We start from the raw sequence: 22,120 nt of genomic DNA, 5'->3' as shown, positions 1-22,120 counted from the left end.
TCAACTATTTATAAAAATTGTTATTGATTCTAATAGAACAAAAAAATAATTAAAAAAAATATAAAAGGCTTGAGAAAAATAGGATTGAAAATGGGCTTTGAGAATTGGGATGGAAGTGACTAATGACAAATTATTAGCCACTTCAAAAGTTAAGTTCATTAAAAAAAAATTATTGGGCATTAAAAAAATGTTAATTAGCAATTTTCCTCCCAAACTTTGACATATACTAAAGCATGCCCCCTAAACTTTTTTGGTCGTTAGAAATTCCTCCTAAACTATTAAGATTGTTAGATTTAAGGACTTTTGACTAATTTTCGTAAAAAAATTCTAACATGGATGAAAGTTCAAGGGCATGATTTAGTACATATCAAAGTTTGAGGGGCACGATTTGGTAGATATCAAAGTCTGGGGAGCATGGTTTAGTACATAAATAATCACTGAAACAGTAAAATTAAATGAAATTAGACAAAAGTCCTTAAATCTAACAATCTTAGTAGTTCAAGGGGAATTTTTAACGGCCAAAAAAGTTTAGAGAGCATGATTTAGTATATGTCAAAGTTCGAGTGGAAAAATTACAAATTAGCCTAAAAAAAATATTGGGCCATTTACTTTTTTAGACATTGTGCAGTAGCCCACCTTGCACACCATTATGGCCGGCCATGCATACCTTTGTGCCTGTACACGACCCTATAACTACGATTATTAGCCAAATAACTAAAGTTATATATGGGTAATTTTTTTATTTTATTTTTGTGTATTTGTGATTTATTTTCAATCCAATGAAAAATGATTAATATAGAGAAAGAAAGTTCAATTTAACACAAATAGTCAAGAATGGGTTCTTCGAATGTTATTAACACAAATAATTTTTTTTCCCAAAAAAAAAAGAACCACCTGCCAAAAAGAAAAAAATGGTGAGAATATCACAAAAAAAAAAAACAAGTGAGAAAGAGAGACATCGAGAAACAGAGAGAAAGAAGAAGAAAAAAGCTTATAGGGTCGTCGGTACTAGGGCCGACAGTGGCTAGGCGAAGACACCGAGAGAGAGAGAGAGAGAGAGAGAGAGAGAGAGAGAGAGAGAGAGAGAGAGAGAGAGAGAGAGAGAGAGAGAGAGAGAGAGAGAGAGAGAGAGAGAGAGAGAGAGAGAGAGAGAGAGAGAGAGAGAGAGAGAGAGAGAGAGAGAGAGAGAGAGAGAGAGAGAGAGAGATGACTAAAAGAATAACCTCATGTTTATTATGAAAGAGATACAATGATATATATACAAGTTGTTACACAAAAAAAAAAAAAAAAAAAAAAATTTGTATAACCAACTAACAACTAACTACCAATAATTAACATTGTAACTAACTTTAATAGACTTAACAAACTAATCTCATTCACGCTCTTCCTAAACTTGGAATTCGTGCATACATCAAAACCAAATTTGTGACGAAACAAAGCAAAATAAGAACTGGAGATAGCCTTGGTAAATTCAGTATCAACCTGATCTGAAGCAGGAGCAAATGATTAACCAAGTTTGTGACAATTGTTGTAAGAATATCTTTTCACGAACAAACTATGAATCCAACTTGATATGCTTTGTTCTAGCATGTAGTATTGGGTTAGATGTTAATAAATAGCTCTAAGGTTATCACACCATAGAATTGGAGGTTTAGCCAATCGAATTCACAGTTATGAAAACAGAGAATGAAGCCAGGTAAGTTTTGAAATAGCTTGGGCAACACTGCGATATTCAGCTTTAGTATTGGACTGTGAGATCGTGCGTTGTTTCTAATACTACCAAGCAATTAAGTTTGAACCAAAAAATATGGAATAACCAAATGTAGAGTGTTTGTCATCAGGGTCACTGGCCCAATCAGCATCACTAAATGCTATGACTTCGAATTCAAAGAGTGGTTGAATTAGCAGTCCATGTGATACAGTGCCACTCAAGTATCTCAAAATTCATTAAACAGCATGCCAATGTGTGGTCAACGGATTTTCCATGAACTGGCACACTTTATTCACACTGTAAGAAATCTCAGGCCGTGTAATCGTGAGATATTAGAGTGCTCCATCGATACAATTGTGGATCGGCAACTGGATCTCCCTCGTAAGTAGACAGTTTTAATCCAATAGTCATAGGTGAAGAAAGAGGTTTAGCTCCTTCCATTTGAGCTTTAATCAGTAAGTTTCTGACATATTTGCCTTGAGATAAATGCAATCCTATTACAGTAGTTTGAACTTCAATATGAAGGAAATAGTGTAGTTGGCCAAGATGTTTTAATGAGAATCTAGAATGCAAGTCACCGATGAGAGTAGATATGAGTGTTGAATGATGGAAACACTCTGGCTGCTTCATGGACTGATGACTGACCCTACAAACCAACACGAGTGTTTCCAGCATGCTTTGTCCTCACTCGCACGCTTCCTGGAAAAAATTTCCAGGAGGTCACCCATTCTAAAATTTCTCCAGGTCAAGCACGCTTAACTGTGGAGTTCTTTCGTGATGGGCTACCGAAAAATAAGATGCACCTTGTTGATATAGGTAGTACCAATCAATCCATTTAAGCTCTCTTCAACTGTGTAGTCCCACACCCACACAGCCTCAGAATCATCCCACTTGACCTTCCCCAGGCGATGTGGGATTGTACAGCTTACCCGGTATTTCCCCTTACAGATCACGGGACTACTGACTGTCACACAATAGGTAGAGGAACACAAGTCCAAGTGCCATTTTTCTTGAGAGCAATTATTTCCTCAGACATAGCACCATTTTTCTTCTATAAGAGCAGCTTTGACATTAGTTGGCTCTTGAGAAACTAAGAATGTCTTAAGTTTTTGGATGCCAAATTTTGCTCGAGTTTGCATATTATGTTTGTTAATGATAGGACCAGTTGTGTTAGATGATAAGGATGGAACAACAAATTGAAAAACTGTTGGACTATGAGTTGACTCTTTTGGAAGATAGGTAGGTGTAGATGACATGGAAATGGTATTTTGATCAAAACTATGAGATCATCAGGAATAGCATTGTCAGGAGAAGACATACCATCTTAAGATAAACTTTTAATGGGAAACATAGAAGGCATGGATGGAGTAGTAGTAGTTTGAGGATTGGCAGGACACACATCAACAGCCAATCCAAGAATACTCATACTAGGAACAACAGGAGCAGGTGGTTCATTGGATGATGATGGATTTGAAAAGAGAGACTCAACAATGTATGTAATTGGGGTAAGAGGGATTTCACTTTTGGTGTGTAGCTCAGAATGACAAGAAATGACACCCTTAGAAATGTTGGCATAGGGAAACTTGGTTTCATAAAAAATGACATCTCTAGAGATGTACAACCTACCACTAGAGTCAAGACACTTATAACCATTACGATTAAGACTGTAACTTAAAAATGTACATGGGGAGGATCTCAAATCAAGCTTATGTTTGTTGTATGGCCTGATATTTGGGTAACAAAGACAACCGAATACTTTGAGACTAGTGTAAACATGTTGTATATTGAAGGAGTTTCAATAGGTGAGTGTTGGTTTAAGACATGAGTAGGCAATCCATTGTGTAATTAGACAGCACACCTAATAAAAGCTTCATCCCAACATTTCAATGGCATTGAAACTTGAGCAAGTAAAGTTAAGCCATGCTCAACTTTTTGTCTATATTTTCTCTCAACTAATCCATTTTGTTCATGAGTAGTAGGACAAGGGTGCCTATGGAGTTTTCTAACTTGTTTAAAAGGCCCAAAAAAATTTCTATTCTCATCACCCCAGTTAGATTGGAACACCTTAATTTTCTTTTCTAATTGAAATTCAGTTTCAACTATAAATGTGTGGAAGGTTTTAAGAGCCGTGGATTCATTTTTAAGCAAGTAAATCCATGTAAATCTACTAAAGGCATTAAAAAAAATTGATATAATATTTGTAGCCATTGTATGACAAGGTGTGGGAGGGACCCCATAAGTTAGACACAATGAGTTGCAAAGGTTCTGAATAAACTATATTGGAAAAGTTTGGAACTGGCAACTTATGAATCTTGCATACACAACTTGCTTGGAAAATAATAGTTGATGATTTATTACAGGGAATATTACAAGATTTCAAAACAAATGAAACGACCTTATTGGAAGGATTGCCAAGTCTGTTATGCCATTACTCAAAGTCTGAAACAAGAGACTTAGTACAGTGAGGGAATGACATGGAGCTTGATTTTGATGTATCTGAATCACTAGTGACAATAAAGACAGACTTTAGGCTTGAGGATTTAACATCTTGACTAAGAGATGATTGGGAATGGGGTAACATCTTGAACTGACCTGGATCAAAAGTATATAGGCCATTGTGGAAAGTTCTAGTCAGAAGAGTGTCTCTAGTAACATGGTCCTTAACATAACAAACATCAACATGAAATTCAAAGAAGACATTATTGTCAAGAGCAAATTTGGAGACACTTAATAGATTCTTAGTAATCTCAGAAACATGAATAGATTATTGAGAATAAAGGTTTGGCAGAGTTATTCGATGCAACAAGAGTTTGACCATAGTGTTTGATTGACAAACCTGTGCCATTACCCACACATATTTGATCTGAACCATTTTAATCGGCAGTACTCATCAAGTTTTGCATGTGTAGTGTACAATGATTTGTGGAACCAGAATCAGAATACCAACTGCCATCATCAGCAAGAGTGTTCTGAGCCAAATTAACTTGCATTTAAGGAGAATCTGCAGGCGAAATAGCTCCCGTGAAGCTCTTGTCAAATCGATAAAAACAATCGATGATAGTGTGACCAAGCTTGTGACAAACCTGACACTAAGGTCTATTATGATGTTGAGGCAATTTTCCTCCTCTGGTTCCAGTATTAGACTCTCTCCCAGGATTGTAAGATGAAGATGCTCCTCGAGAGAAATTTCCAGGATAAGAGATTCGATTAGAATGGAATTAGAGGAGTTAAGAGGAGGAAAATTTTGATAGGATGGGTAGTACTGACCATTCTGTGTATCAAGATGTTTGAAATTCCTGGTTAAATGAGCAAGATTTGCTTCAAGTTGCAACAGATTATCAGATCTTGGTGTTGAATCTGCAATAACAAGATTGACACTCTAATCCATCCCTTTATCAGACTTCTCAATCCTTGACTCTAAAGCTAAAGGTAGAGCTTCAATTTCTTCTACAGAATACTCTTCTATTCGAGTATTGGAAAAGATAATGAAGGTGTCATACTCGCTTGGTAATCTCTTGAAGATTATTGCAATGTGATCTCGAGCTGATAGAGATTCTCCAAGAGGCCAATAGATCAACATGTTGCTTCACTTTGAGTAGGTACTCATCCAATGATAGATAGCCTTTTTTGAGATTTGAAGTTTAGTTCAAAATTCAAGGATCTTGGATGAAACCTGAAGAGTATAGTGTTTTTCCAAAGCTCGCCAGATTTGCCTAGTAGTGTTACGCAACCATTAGAATGAGAAGCCTCTCATTCATGGACGAGAGAAGGCATGACACGAGTAATTGATCTTGAATCTCGCAGTACAAGAATTATGGATTGTAGATCTGAGCTGCTTGATCAGCATTCGAGAGAAACTGAGGTGGAGAAGTAACATCTTGGATGAACTTCTGAAGTTAATGTCCACGAATAGTAGCAAGAACTTGTTATTTTTAGAGAAGAAAATTGTGGTCATTGAGCTTCACTAAGAGTGTTTGATTGAAGTGAATAGGAATTCGAGTATTCTTAATTTGTTTCACAAGTTCAATTCCATGGAGTCGCTGAAGAAGAAGAAGAAGAAGAAGAAGAAGAAGAAGAAGAAGAAGAAGAAGAAGAAGAAGAAGAGAGAGAGAGAGAGAGAGAGAGAGAGAGAGAGAGAGAGAGAGAGAGAGAGAGAGAGAGAGAGAGAGAGAGAGAGAGAGAGAGAGAGATGACTTAAAGAATAATCTCATGTTTATTATAAGAGAGATACAAGTATATATATTCAAGCTATTACACAAAGAAAAGACAATTGTATTTTATTAACTATTAACTAGCTACCAGTAATTAATGTTGTAAATAACTCTAATAGATTTAACAAACTAATCTCCTTCACACTTATGAGTGAGGCGGTTGAGTTTTCGTTAAGGTTTCATTGGTATTTTATTATGGGTTGAAGCTCATTTAAATATACCGAAACTCTTTGACTTTAGTATTTGAAAATAAGTAAAGTCATAAAGTAACACGCGGTAATCTATGATTTTGATTATTTTTCAATAACCAAAGATTAAGGGATTCCATTATAATATTTTTTTTTTCTTTTAACTTTAATTTTGTTATATGATTGAATCTGTGTGAGCGACTGATAGTGGTGGATATTGAAAGGTTATGTCTTGCCTTTTTTTTTCTAATGATTGAAAAAAATCCAAAACTAAAACCTAATATTGGAAGGGAAATTTCATATTTTGGCCCTAATAAAATACTCAATATCAAAATTTAGACTCATTAATTTTTTGAACAAATTGATTCCTCTAATTTGAAAAAGTTCCTAAAATACCCCTAAAATAAAATTTTCACTATCTCTCTGACTTTCCCTCTCTCTCTCGCTCTCTGACTTTCCCTCTCTCTCGCTCAAAGACTTTCCCTCTCTCTCGCTCTCTCAACGAACCCACACAAACCAGACCAACGTACCCACGTCGTCGACCACGAAACCAACAAACCCACGCCGCCGTCGACCACCCACGAACCCAACCCCACGAACCAAACCCACGAACCCAATCGACGAACCGAAACCGTCTGTCGATCTTCGACCCAAACCGACGCAAAACTGCCGTCGCCACCACGAGGAGAAACTGCCGTCATCACCCACGAGCAAAAACCGTCGCCTACACCACGAAATTAAGTCAAAGGTAAGATTTTTTTTTTGAAAAAATATATTTTTCATAGATTTGGATGCCAATTATTGCATGTTGTTCAGATTAGTGGATTTTTTGTAGCTTTTGTGATCTTTAGGTTGTAGATGTTAGTGTTTCAATGAAATCTGTGTATATTACAGAGTTGTCGATAGGATGTCGATAGATTGGGTGTCTGTTTGAATTTTGCTGTAATTTGTATGTCGATAGGATATCACTTGTATGTCGATAGGATGTCGACATAGTAGTTAAAGTGTATTTCTGCCCTATATTGTCGACGAGTTGTCGACAGTATGTCGATGGTATGTCGATTAAATTAACTCGTTGATTGTTAGGTTGTATTGTCGACTGAATGTCGACAGTATGTCGATATGTTGTGTAATTGTTATTTGATTGAATTTATGTTTGCATTGTCGACTGAATGTCGACAGTATGTCGATATGTTGTGTAATTGTTATTTGATTGAATTTATGTTTGTATTGTCGATTGAATGTCGACAGGATGTCGATATTTTGTCGACATAATAGTGTTGTGTCTGCTTTTGATAATGTCGACATATTTTTAAATTTTTTTGGCAGCTTTATTTATTTGTTTTTTGTTTTTTCAGATGGCTCCCAGACTCATTATTCCAGCCACCGAGCATTTTACTGGCCGTGTCACATATAGGGGAACTGGAGTGTTTGAAAAAATCAAAGCTCGGTTTGAGGAGTTCAACCTTAATAACACGGCGAAGGAAAGCCGTTTCGGGAACTTCTGGAATGCCGTACCCTTGACATTCTCCTCGGTGTTATTTCACCAGCTGATGCTCCACAAAATGAAAGTGGATGCTCAGGAGGAGTTGAGGATGAGGTTTTATGTTGGTCGGAAGGAGGTCCGATTCGGGGTGCTGGAGTTTGCACTCATTACGGGTTTGGACTTCTCCTCGGGGCCAACAAAAGAGGAGAAGGCTGCGCAGGTCGCGCGCTCGGGGTCAGACCGATTGATCAACAGATATTTCAACCGGTCTGATAGTGTGAAGACAGAAGCACTCCAACTTCAGTTCACAAACTGCCAGAACCCGGAAGACTTGTACAAGCTCGGCTTGTGCTTGTTTGTGGAGTCAGTGCTTCTGGGCCGCGAGGCAAACGCGCTGATCACGCCTCACATACTTAGATATGTGGAAGACCTCGAGTTCTTCTTCCGGATTCCTTGGGGGAAGCACTCATGAACTCGCTTCAGAAAGACATGTTGAAACAGAAGGCCAACTACGAGAAGAAGCTGAGTTCGGATGTTCAGCACGAGTGCAAATACACAGCATATGGCTTCGCACCTGCAGTACAATATTTGGCGTAAGAGGCCATTTTGGAGGTTGGGAAGAGGTATGGCACGAACGACGGGATTCAGTTCCCCAAGATGCTTAGCTGGACAAGCAAAGGCGATATTGGGAAGAAAGACGTCAGCGCATTATTTTCTAGACGGGTATGATTTTCACTTATGTTCAGAATAATTATTTAACATAAATGCTTGTAATAAATGCTAAATGGTTTTATTTTGATATTTTTTGAACCATAAACAGAATCTTGAAGTGGTGAAGGGGCTACTTCCACGGACAGAGGAGGAGGCATTTGTGAGGACCATATCTTACGATGGTGTGGAGAACCTGGTTGATGATGTTGTGGATGACACAGAGGCTGAGGCAGGTAGTCAGGTACCAGAGACTCAGGTCCCAGACACTCAGGAAAGAGACACTCAGGTACCAATTTTTGGAACTTTTTTTTATGTCTTTATTTTTTATTGTTTTTATTTTGTGATATTTGTTACATTGTGGAATTATCGTATGCTTACCGTATTTTTTTGATATATATTTTTTCAGGCCACTGGTTCAGAACCTCAGCCCAGTGCACCATCTTCATCAGGCGTTCGGGGTGCCGAGTACACTGATTTAGTGGCTCGGTTGGATAGGATCGAGGCTGACACTCGGGGGTACGCTATCTTTTGCTCATGTCGAGCTGAAGAAGGCATACGAGACCAGCCATGTAGAGCTGAAGGGTGGTCAGAACGTAATTATGGAGCAGCTCAGACACATATTGGCCATGTTGAATCGTCCGCCAACGACAGCTTCAGCACCGGAGCCCCAGCAGATCCATCTACCCCACCACCAGCTGCTTCCCCCCCAGTAGAAGAGGATGAGGTCTTCCCCGACGATTACGACCCTTATGAGGGAGCTCCAGCGACTCCGATCGAGGCACAACCTCTTATCCATGTACATGACACCGAGTCGCAGGGTGAGATTCTGTCCATAGAGGCACAACCTGCAGTGGTTAAGAGTCGGAAGAGGAAGAGAAAGCCTCCTGTATGGTTCGGTGACTATACGGAGATGAAGAGGAGACATAGGCCATCTTCGACTTTTGATCCCCTGGAGCCACCGGATGAGAAATTGTTAACCACTTTCCGAAAGTGGTGTGTTGGACTCATTCCGAACCACCGACTTCGGGATTTGAGAAGTGGTGATTACGGTCCAGGATTCTTTTGGATAATGCTCACACCAAAGGAATGGCTTACAGATGACGTAAGTAAAGTATTTTATAATATTACTTCACTTTACAACTTTATGTGCAATTAATATATTTTTTTGTCTAACTGACATTTCCCTTTATATGCAGCATATAGATGCAGCAATGCATATGCGAGGAGGCGGCCTTGCAGGCTATCCACTGACATTTCCTCAGAAGGGTATCATTCTCTCCACATTCGTGACCGCCATGATGAGCAGTGCATGGACGAGCCACAAGGGTCCGAGAAAAAACTTTAAATGGGAGGATTATATTCTGGACTACTGCAGAGGGGCTCATAAGGTATTGTTTTAGTAAGATTTTAAATGTTAATTGTTTGGGAATATTATTATGGTTTGTTAATTGTTTCGTTGTTCTCTGTAATTACAGTCCCAAGTCTTTGAGAGATGGAGGGGTAACGAGTTTATTTACTTCGTTCTGAACCTTCCCGAGGCAAGGCACTGGGTCACAGTTGAAGTCGACATAGAGCTGTGGAAAATTAATGTCTACGACTGTGATTCCAGCGTCTGTCATTGGACCGCCTTGGAACCCATCCTGAAGGTTTGGGCAGAACTGCTGCCCTCGCTAATCCTTGAGACCGGGGAATTTCCACATAACAACCAGATCATGGCGTTAGCTAACTGTGACATCACGGTGCTTCCAAAAATGCACGCGACTCGAGCCACTCACGACTTAGTTCCGAAGTCAGCAACCAGGTACATAGCGATAAAAAAGTACTATAGTATTAAAATATGTTTTACGTTAGACTGACTTTACATTTTATTTTGCATTTAGTGGTGATTGTGGCGTCTATTGCATTGAGTATGTGGAGCATCTCATGATGCAGCGTGGATTGACCGATGTGACGCCAGACCGGATAGCTATGTTTCGTCAACGGTGGTGTGTCGATTTATTTTACCAAAATGTCGGCTGATTATATGTGTAATTATTGGGACATTGTATATTTTGTGTAATTAACATTACAGTTATGTATATATAGATTTTCTTTTCGTTCAAATTTTGATAATTATTCGTGGTTTCAAATATAAAATATCAATATTATTCAACAAAAATAACTATTAAACCTAAAAATAATTAAAATATTTGAAAAATATTCAACCTCAACAAAAATAACTATGACAAAATATGCATCATTACAATATATCAAATTTCCCAACGAATACGTACAAGACGCCTCAGATGCGGGCTTTGCATGTTGCTCTGTTGTGGCCTGAACTGCCACAGCGGCTGCAGTTTCGTGGTACAGAACCTTTTTTATCACCAGACAGGAAACGGTTCTCCCGTCTTCTTCCAGCGTTGCTTTTTCTTGGACGACCTACAGGCTTCTTTTCCACAGGTACCCCAACTTTCATATTCTTGATGTGTTCTGGGAGAACCCAATCATCCTCGTCACCAGCAAGATTGATGGTATCATCGTAAATCTTCCTCCACGTTTCTTTTGAATAATAAGGTGAGCAAAGCGTGTACACACTTGTGTTCGTTTTCAATGCCGCGGCACATGCATGAAGGCAAGGGAGTTTCAATAACGTGAACACGCCGCAGGTGCATGTTCTTTCAACTAGATTCACATCACCACCTCTTTCACCGTTAGGTCCCCTACCAACGTTATACAAATTGGCTCCATTTCGTTGGACGCGCATGTACCTTGCATTTTCATGAATTTTTGCCAAGTTTTTTTCAAAGAGCGTGGCCAAAGGGGTGGCACATTTGTCAGCATTTTCGAGGCGATCAGCGAACCACGATTGGAGTGTGAACCTGATAAATTCAACCAAAGTAGTTATTGGATATTTCCTGAACTCTTCTGTGACACTATTGAAGCTTTCAGCAGCGTTGCTCGTCATGATGTTGTATCTATCACCCAAACAATAAGGGTGAGCCCACTTCTCAAACCCTATACTCTCCACATATGCAGCAATGGCCGGATTCATCTTTCTAAGCTTCTCGAACTCTCTATCGCATTCAGTCTTCGACCATGCGTAAGCAACATTATATATTTGGTTGTGAAAAGCATCAGTCTTGAATTTGGCGTTCACGTTCATAACAATGTGGTGATAGCATGCACAGTGGACTGCTTCGGGAAAAACGAGTTCAACAACATGATCAATGCTTTGATGCCTATCTGACACAAACACTAAGTTCTCAACCACGCCAATTGCTACCCTCAACTTCTGTAAGAAATACGTCCAGGAGTCGTTATTCTCACTGTCAACGATACCATAAGCAACCGGCAACAATTGGTTGTTCGCATCGTATGCCACAGCAACTAACATTATACCGCCGTACTTCGTCTTCAAGAAGGTGCCATCGATACTCAAAACAGGACGACAAAAAGAAAAGCCCCTTCTACATGCACCGAGTGATATAAAACAGTACTTGAACCGCTCATCCTCTAAGTACAAGTCAGTAATGGTACCTGGATTCTTCTGTTCCAGCATGTACAAGTACCCAGGAAGCTTCATGTATGAAAACTCAGGCGTACCCCTAGCATACGTAAGTCCCATCTCCCTGCACCTCCACGCCTTCACATAACTCATACTGATACCGTAGTTGTCAAACATGTCCATCTGTATGTCTTTAGCCTTGTACTTAGTTCCGTCTTGGGTGTACTTCCCCTTAATAAGGTGGCCAACTACCCATGGTGCTGCTTGACGGTGATCTGAACGTCTCGCATTCAAGTTACATGTGTGTTCATTGTGAAATACAGTGACCTCAAAGTTGTCAGAATGCATCTTCTTCCTCCCCCTCAATCTCCATTTACAATCTGGAGCCTTGCATGTAACGTACAACACATCAGGGGATGACTTCTTCACCATCCACTCAAAATTGTTATTAAGTGCAAACCTACCCACTACTTGTCTCAGTTCTTCCTTGTTTTCATAAAAATTACCAAGCTCTATCACCCCTGCTTCCTTACTTTGTAAACAAGTAGTTAGCTCATGATTTTCCATTATATCTTCCTTTGTCCACATGGGAGCTTTGAACTTGGTACAAACTTCAAAAGAGGAGAACGTTGAGAACGTTGCATGACGAGCATGTTCTTCAGTTCTGCCTGGTCGACTACTGCTAGTTCCAGGTGTAGTGCGATTTTCACTACGAGGTTGTCGTTCTCGCTGTGTACCTTGGTTACTCGGTACACACTCTAACCTCAACAATGGTCCCGCTACGGGTTCATCGACTGCTAAATCATGTTCATCGTCCATATTCAAATCTACAATATGATCGTTATTGTAGAAGGGTATATCGAACTCTTCAAACTGATGAAATCCTGTCGCTTCTTGTTCTTGCCCTACATTGGTCGGAACCTCTAAATTGGTCGGAACCTCTAAATTGGCCGGAACCTCCTCATTCACACCAATCCCAACATCTGTTTCGGGAACGGAAGACCCTACCACACTCCGAGGGAGAGGATTAGTAGGCGGCGTAGGCTCCGAATTCCCAACTTTTCTCACCTTGGTCACGAATAATGGCATAAACTCTGTATTTGACATTGTTGCCCTCATCTCTAAAAACGTTCTCAGTTGGCGTTCTCTCTTAATAACCTCTGGCGCAACCATTTTTCCCTTCATGTACAAGGAACAAATCTCCAACTTTAAATCATACGCTACCGGATCAACTTCCAACTCTTCATATAAAATTTGTCGCAGTTCTTGTAGGGTTGTCTCGGTTATAACTGTCAACGTCAAGCTGCTATTTGCTTTGTAGATCCAATTATAATTCTCACATAACCAAACACCATCGTACGATACAACAAAGAACACTTTGTCTCCTGCAATTGCAAACCAAAAAAACAAGGTGAGTAAAGGAAAAAACACCCAAAAAAAAATAAAAATCGACATCCCATCGATATCAATAGACATAATGTCGATAATCACAACAGCAGAATTAAGGGCACTGATTGTCGACATTGTGTCGACATACTATCGACATACAGTCGACAACCACACCAAGCATGCTCACCATCGACATAATATCGACATACCATCGACATTCAATCGATAATTAACAACGGTTGCACATTTAATGTTAATAAATTTTACCTACGTTCCCAACAACCCTTCCCAACTGACACGTTGCATGTCAGACACGTGTCCTATCGACAACATGTCGACATGACGTCGACATGGCATCGACAAATGTGTTAGCAGTGACACTAAATTGGCATGTTGTCGACATAGTATCGACATTCAGTCGACAAATACACCATTTCATGTGTTTTACCTGTACAGTTACACATTTAATGACCATTAAATTTTCATACATTCCCAACATGTTTACTGCTCTATAAAAGCAAATCCCTTTCTTATTTATAAGTGCTCTTGTCTTCTACTTCTCTCTTACTCTTAAAAATTTCTCTAATTCTTAAGTTCTAAATATAGCCCCAAGAAAGAACGGCAAATTCCCCATCTTAACTCCTGAAGAGCTGAAGCAGGAGCCTGATGTTGGCATAGTTACTCCTGAAATGCAGAAAGTTTTTGACGCCCAAAGAGCTTTCGAAAGAGAACGATGTGGGAACGAGTTCAGGTTCAGGCAACTTGAAGCACATTTTTGCAAAACTGGTGTATGGCCGGCTCCACCACCAGGGTTCCCCGAAGGATGCCGTCGTTGCAAACTAGGAATCTTTAACGGTAAACCGGTGAAGCCTGGAACATTATGCAAGTATTGCAAGGCTCACCCACAAGCCAAAGAATTTTAAAAAAAATAATTTCTTATGTTATGGCTTGTGGTGAGTTTTATTTAATTTTTGTTTTTTTTTATGAACTTTATTTTCTGTTTTTTTTTTTTTATGTTTTTTTATGTTCTGTTATGTTTTTAATGAACTTTATTTCATGTTAATGTTATGTTATCTTTATGTTTTATTCATGGTTTTTTTTTCATTTGCATCGATATTTTGTCGACATGATGTCGACAAAATATCGACAACTTCTAAAAAAAAAAAGAAAAATGCTTGTTGTCGACATTCTGTCGACAAAATGTCGACAAAATGTCGACAAATAGTAAATACCATGTTGGTTGCATGATGTCGACAACATGTCGACATTATGTCGACATAACGTCGATAATGGTCGTCACTGACCTTTCCTTTTGTAATCATCGACAAACCATCGACATAGTATCGATATATCATCGATAACACTAGAAAACCCAGAATTCGACTGAAAACCAGATCTGCCAGATCTCAACAATTTCAGACCAAAAAATAGCAGTTCCAACAAAAAACACACATATAACAATTTTAAACTACATAAAGTCAAACAAAATGCTTAAAATACAACTTACCCATTATAATGGTGTAAGATTCTTGAGTGATATTGAGTTGTGCTTCGGTTTTCCACCAACACCCACCGAGAAAACAACCATTCAACAGGGAATAAAGAGAGTGACGAGAGAGTGGGACGGATAGAGGGAAATTTTTTGATTAATTTTTCAGTTTTTTTCTAGAGAGAGAGAGTGGTGCACGAGAGAGAGGGAAGATGGAAGAGGGAAGAGAGAGAAAGATCATTTCAGATTTTAGCTATTTTATTTTTTTTTTTTAAAAAAAGGGTAAAATGGGAAGTTCATGTAATTAATGGACTAAATTTGTACAAATTAAGGAAGGGTATAAATTTTGATATGGCTTGTATTATTAAGGCCAAAAATTAAAATTTCCCTATTAGAATAGCAGTGTTACATTATAAGGAAAATTATAAAGACTAGTGTTTTCAAATCACTACACTATTATATATTATATTGTTATTAAAATAATTAAGTATTATATTACATATTTTAATTCAATAATTATTATATAAAATTATTAACTATTTACACTATTAATAATTTTGGACTATGATGATAAATGTGTGCCACTCAGACTTAATAGTGATGCTTATATATTAATAATGTGACATAATGCCATATTATATACATAAATATATGGTATAAAACAAATTATTACACACAATAAACAATTGAATAATGTGCCTATTTAATTTCATAGGAAACATCTCAATTCAATCTTGTTTATTTACTTGCATTTGTTAACATGGGTGAACTGGGAAGGAAGAAAAGAAGAGGGTGTGATTTGAGGGCAGATCAGAAAGTAAGACCAGTTCTGAAAAACAGAGCCTCTTACGTTGGATTACGACGTATGACAAGCCCACTCTTAGCCTATCCATTATTATTGTACGTAATTATGTATCTAAGACGATATAATAGGGCCGTATAGGGCCTAAATGTTAGTTCAGTGAGCCCATATTTTGAAGACCTAATAAAGGTTTGATTCTCTTTTATCAAATCCACTACTTTTGAAATTCCTTTCTCCACTTGATGTACTACAAAATCAACTAGAACATACTTAGGTAGCCCATGCATGCTATCTCTCAGGGGCTTTCTTGTTGAGATTTATTATAGGTTATTACTCAAAATCACTTATCAGTAATTGATGGCATTTATATATATGTACGAAATTCATAAAAAATAATAAATTAAATAAACATATAAAGTGGGTGGACGATGACATATATAGAGTCATAATTCATAAAACTACATTGGGAAGAAGAGTATAATCTCACAAAATATTATTATTATTGAAAGAACAACTAATTAATTATTATTATTATCACAGCTACAATATAATTTTTGTGTTCAAATAAGATATATAATCCCTTATATATGTATATAAATATAAAAATACCATACATCATGATACATGTGGGCAAGAGCAGGCAATTTTTGAGCAATACTAAAAGGGTACTATACTTAAAATATGGTGCAGATGAAGAACAATCTATATATCTTTTTCTGATAAAGCAAAAGTGCTCAATTTCATACTCAACCTAATAGCTCATCAAGAAAACAAGGAAAGGTGTAAGGAAGGAGTAAGACTAATTAAGTATGAAAAAAAAAAGTTATAAAAATACTTATAAAGCACTTAAAGGACGACCACAGACGGTAAGGAGTAAGCTTAAGTATTTCTTGAAAAATTTACAAAAATATGTTAACACAGAGAAATTATCATTTTACTCGTTGAAATTTTTTATTTACAAAAATATATTTTTATTAAAAATAATAAATCGTTTTTTTGGTTGTTTTATTTATAGTTGTTATGAAGTCATTTTTTTGGTTGTTTTTTTTTTTTGTTGTTTTATAATTTATTTACAGTTGATTTATAGCTATATTGAGGTTTTTTTTTTGAAATAATTATAAGGCACTATTTTTTATAAAATATTTATATTTTTACGTTCAAAGAATGTTGTTTTTACATTTTTATGATTTTCCAAAAAATAACACGAAAACAACATAAAAATAACAAGAAAACTACATAAAAATAACATGAAAATAACAACAAAAAATAACATACAGATAACAAAAAATCAACAACAAATTACAACATAAAAAAATCTTATTTTCTGTAAATAAAATCAAAAAATCGTAAAAATGTTTTTTTGTTGTTTTTATGTTTTTGTGAAATAATCCCTTATTTTTTCGTTGTCTTTGACTTGTTCTTTTACTTTTTGTTGAGCAAAATGTATTTTTGTAATTTTAAAATTTTATCAACGTATTTTTATAATTAAAAATTTTAGACCTTTTAAAAATGTAAATAAAAGATAAAAGAGCTATATTTTTAAAAAATTTCCTATTTTTTTTTTTTTTTCAACTTACAGTCAATTGACTAATAGGGAATCTGTAATCAAGGAATCAATCTAATTTGTTTAAGATAACGATGGTGAAGACTTAGAATGAAAAATATATGATTTCATTTGGCAAGGACTTTTTATTGTTACTTGGAAAAGACAATTTGGGAGTGATTGGTATGATCATACAACTTACAACACAATATGACCTTTTTTTGTTGTTACTTTTTTTAGCGTTATAGTCTTTTAGATAATGAGAGAGTCAAAAGGGTAATTAAGTTCTCTTCTTCATATACAACTATCTAAAATTAAACATAGAGGCGCCAACAACATTTTGGAACACACAAATTGTATTATATATTATTTGACCTAGATAACTAAATTAATTTGAATAATATTGTTATATACTATTTTACAGTGACATCGGAGGCATGATTTTTATTGAGATTCACCTGTTGTAAGTAAGATGTGTATATGATATTTGAAGATTTGTGATCATGTCCTTTGTAAGAGCATCTTCATCTAATGGTGCACTATTTTATCAAATTATATAGAATCTTCACACTATTTCACTATAATAATAGACTAAATTATGTACAAAATTTTACATTATTAATAGTGTTGAATTTTGAATCTACATCAATTTAATGTAAAACTTTTTCTTCATATTCTAACTCTTATTTTATTTTATTTTAAAAAACAATGTAACATTTTAGTACTCAAGTTAAAATGTATTACGAAAATAATTGATTTAAAGCATGGACATATTTGAAAATACAAATATACTAATGTTAAATAAAATAAAAATAACTTAATTATTAAATTAAAAAGAACAACATAAATAAAAATAAACATTGGTTATATGTACTTAAATATTTTGAGAATCTTGATATTTTTGAAATGCTTGATATTATTGGTGAACTCTTTTTTTTACATAATCATTGTTTGCTCATTTTAAAAATGATCGCGTATATATTTATTTGTTGAGATATTTAGTGTGAATTATTGGAGTTGTAGCACCAAAAGTAAAAGATGTTAAGAACACTATAAATTTGAATTTAGCCCTAATTAATTCATGAGAATGAAACAATAGAATTATAGATTAGCGAAAGCGTACTGGAGTCCATTGAATTGTTTGTAAAAAGGGTATAATCTTCCAATTTTACATCAAAAACCTTTGAAGCCTTATTTTCCTAATGATGGGGATTCAAGATTGTGAAAAATATGATACGATGCAAAAACAGGGACCATTACTTGTTATATAACCAACTGTCAAAACAGTTAGTAATATTTATTAACTATTTCTAATTTAGCCCCTCATCAAATCAGAAATTGTCTAATTGGTATCCACATATTAAATCATGACAATCATGCCCTTAAGTCATAAACTTGTAACGTCCCCGCTTCAAGCCTCTATTGGGTCCTTACACCCACAGAATGAATGACTCTTATACACGAGTACGTCGCTCTGGCTGCTTCATGGACTAAGAACTGACCCTACAAACAACACAAGTATTTTCAGCGTGCTTTGTCCTCACTCGCACGCTTCCTGGGAAAACTTCCCAGGAGGTCACCCATCTTAAAATTACCCCAGGCTATAAGCACGCTTAACTGTGGAGTTCTTTCGAGATGGGCTACCGACAAACAAGATGCACCTTGTTGATATAGGTAGTACCAATCAATCCATTTAAGCCATGTTCAACTGTGTAGTCCCATACATACACAGTCTCAGAATCATCCCACTTGACCTTCTCCAGGCGGTGTGGGATTGCACAACTTACCTGGTATTTCCCCTTACGGATCACGGGACTAGTGACTGTCACAATCACCCCCCCTTATGAGGTCTAACGTCCTCGTCGACCACACTTTCGGCTGGGTCAAGGCTCTGATACCATTTGTAATGTCCCTGCTTCAAGCTTCCATTGGGTCCTTACACTCACGAAATGAATGGCTCTTATACACGAGTACGTCACTCTGGCTGCTTCATGGACTGACGACTGACCCTACAAACCAACACCGAGTGTTTCCAGCGTGCTTTGTCCTCACTCACACGCTTCCTGGAAAAACTTCCCAAGAGGTCACCCATCTTAAAATTGCCCCAGGCTTAGCACGCTTAACTGTGGAGTTCTTTCGAGATGGGCTACTGAAAAACAAGATACACCTTGTTGATATAGGTAGTACCAATCAATCCATTTAAGCCCTCTTCAACTGTGTAGTCCCATACCTACACAGTCTCAAAATCATCCCACTTGACCTTCCCCAAGCGGTATGGGATTGCACAGCTTACCTGGTATTTCCCCTTACGGATCACGAGACTAGTGACTCTCACAAAACTTTATTCCAAAATAGACTACATAAATTTGACATATTTATTTGATGATCCAACACACATTTTATATATAAAATTGTGACTCCAATAAATTTCCAACAAAAGATTTAATACCAAATTGATGGAGATTCCACACCAAATTAGTGTAACTATTAGAGATGGTCTAAAGAAATTGAAATAAAACCCTAAATTTAGTTTTGGAATTTTTTTTTCAATATTGTATCAATACAAGTAGTTATATTGTTCAATTATTAGTTCAAAATTAGAATTGGTCTAAATTACTGTTTTACTTTTTTAGTTATTTATTTTTGCATTAGTACTAATTATTTGGTTTACGTACCATTTGCATTTTTAAATTCCCAAAATAAAAATTGTAAATCATTATTGTAAATTATGTTTAACCATTTGCATTTTTCATATTCCTAAAACAAAAATTGCAACTTTCTTTATCAAAGGAACTTTAACGAGTAAATAAAAACTTTAATAAACATAATTGGGAGTACATAATTGCTCAAAATTTAAATTGATTTACTAAAAATCATTTTATAAGATGTGAATTAAGACTTTATTTAACCAGTATATTTTATAAAGTAATTAATTCACATCATTCGAATCATAAAGAATCATTATTGTAGGAAATTATGTATCAAAAATATCCCTACACCAACTTAACCAAGGTCAAAACAGACTTTTTGCAAATTCACGCAGAATGAGATTTGTAATCCCTAAAACAATTGTGTATTAGTTTGATATAAAACCATCGTGCGAATGATCGAGAAATCCTTCGATCTTCAACATGAATCCCTAGCAGCTAGGTTTCCTCCTTCTTCCTCAAGCTCGATCTTAAGCTTCAAAACCCTAAACCTTTAACCTGCAATCCAAACACAAAACTAGAGCCCCAAAACAAAAAGGATCTAGATCAATCTTTGTTGATTAGAGATAAACAAAAAACACATAATGAACACAAGAGATTTGATCTTCGAGTTCATCCTAAAATTAAAGCTATGTCCCTGTCAAGCTCGCCTCAGAGATGCTTGATCGTTCACTATCAATCATCAACATGTTACAAGAATTAGATGGAGATTCCAGCTACAAATCACAGCAGGTAATCTCAAAACTCTCTTTCTTTGTTCCCTTCTGTTTCTTTTGCAAAGTTTTCTCTCAAGCTTTCCCTCTCCAACTCTTTGTTTTTTTTTTCTTTTTTCTGGGTCTCTCTCCTCAAGCTACTTCTCTCTCTTACTGAGATGCGAGTCTTGATCAGGTAGTTCTGAACACGAGGTCTCATTCCTTTTATAGAGATATATGTTATTAGTGAAGAGTAGATTAATTCGTTGCTGAGTTGGATAGAAATTAGAATGTTGTAACTGATTTTGTTTTTGTTGTAGCTCTTTCATTATGTTTGTAACTGTAATAAGTAGTTGATAGTGCTTGTAAGGGATTGCTTGTATGGGATCTGAAATTGGATGGATGGGAAATTTGGAAGAAGTTTAAGAAATGGAATTAATGTATGATATGGTGTGATTTAAGCTTAAATATACTTATATTAGTAGAGAGTGATTGAATAATGCTTATGGAGTGGATTTCTTTTGCATAAAAATATTATTTATTGTGTAGGGACTAATTTAAAACAAAATAATTTGGCAAGTATGGGTCAGTTTTGATACATTTTAGTTGGTGTTGTGATACATGTTTATTAAATTATTTTTGAAAAATCAAATAATGAATTACAAGTGGGGTTAAAATTCTAAAGAGCATGGAAATTTGACTTATGTTGGCATCACTTACTTGTATAATTCTCAGAAACATTCAAGCTTTTGATAAGACCTTTATTTAGTTAGTGTAGATTAGTTTATATTATCATGATTTTAATTTGGAGTTTTTGTTATTTTAATAGTTTGCTAAGGGACTAGCAAAGTTCAAGTGGTGGAATTTGATAAGTGCATATTTGCGTATTTATTTATGTTATTTTTCTACATTATTGTCATCAAATCAACTCTTTAAACCTTTAATTAGTGTATTTTGATTAGTTAGGATTTTGGAAGGCTAATGTGTTTGGAGTATTTTGGAATGATTTTAGTTGGTGAAAAAGGTGAATTTCGGAGAGCTTGGTTATCTAGGTAGAACGTAATTACAAATTTTGACGGTCATAAAAGCAGAACCAGGCTTAGATTGAACATGAATGATTTAGATCTCGTTCTCATATTTCTATAACATCTTGAATTGTCTAATTCTGAACTATATTGAAGAAGTTATGATTAATTTACTGTCAGAGTACGAGATACATTTTTGCACAGGCTACGACCAAGGTTTTCTAGGCTGCTACCTGTGTGTCTTAAAATGAGGTTGGGCCACTGGCCATATTTTTTGGGTTGCGGCCCACGAGGACTGATTATCCTGAAATGAAATTCAGGCAGTGACAAACAATTTTCCAAGTGGCGGCCCACGACGCTGATTTGAAATTTTTGTTTAGTTTTTAATTGCAATTTCAGTGAGACTATAAGGGCCCATTTATTAGGCCTTGTAAGAATCGTATTGTATTAAATAACAAGTAACAGTATATTTTGAAAAAATATTGTATTGTATTAATTATTACAACCATAAATTTTAATTTAATATAAATTGTATTATTTAATACATAATAAATAATTCGTATATATTAACTTGTATTAGGGGTGTTCATAAAAATTGAAAAATTGAAACCGACCATCAAACCCACCAGACCGTAGCTGAATTTTTGGTTCCACGTCATCACCGAATTTGGCGCTCGA

At 36.1% G+C, this 22,120-nt stretch overlaps 2 long non-coding RNA genes across 2 annotated transcripts; both read left to right on the top strand.

Annotated features, from left to right (window-relative positions):
- Positions 1-9,559: 9,559 nt before the first annotated feature.
- On the top strand, positions 9,560-10,410 carry LOC133032387 (uncharacterized). Its single transcript, XR_009685053.1, has 2 exons — positions 9,560-10,108; positions 10,188-10,410. It is a non-coding gene; the product is annotated as an uncharacterized LOC133032387 (long non-coding RNA).
- Positions 10,411-19,337: 8,927 nt separating this feature from the next.
- Positions 19,338-20,999, top strand: LOC115704908 (uncharacterized). Its single transcript, XR_009685052.1, has 2 exons — positions 19,338-20,457; positions 20,576-20,999. It is a non-coding gene; the product is annotated as an uncharacterized LOC115704908 (long non-coding RNA).
- Positions 21,000-22,120: the final 1,121 nt, after the last annotated feature.

The sequence above is a fragment of the Cannabis sativa genome, chromosome 1, assembly GCF_029168945.1.
Source record: "Cannabis sativa cultivar Pink pepper isolate KNU-18-1 chromosome 1, ASM2916894v1, whole genome shotgun sequence".
Taxonomy (NCBI): domain Eukaryota; kingdom Viridiplantae; phylum Streptophyta; class Magnoliopsida; order Rosales; family Cannabaceae; genus Cannabis; species Cannabis sativa.
This window is presented reverse-complemented; position numbering and strand designations above follow the sequence as displayed.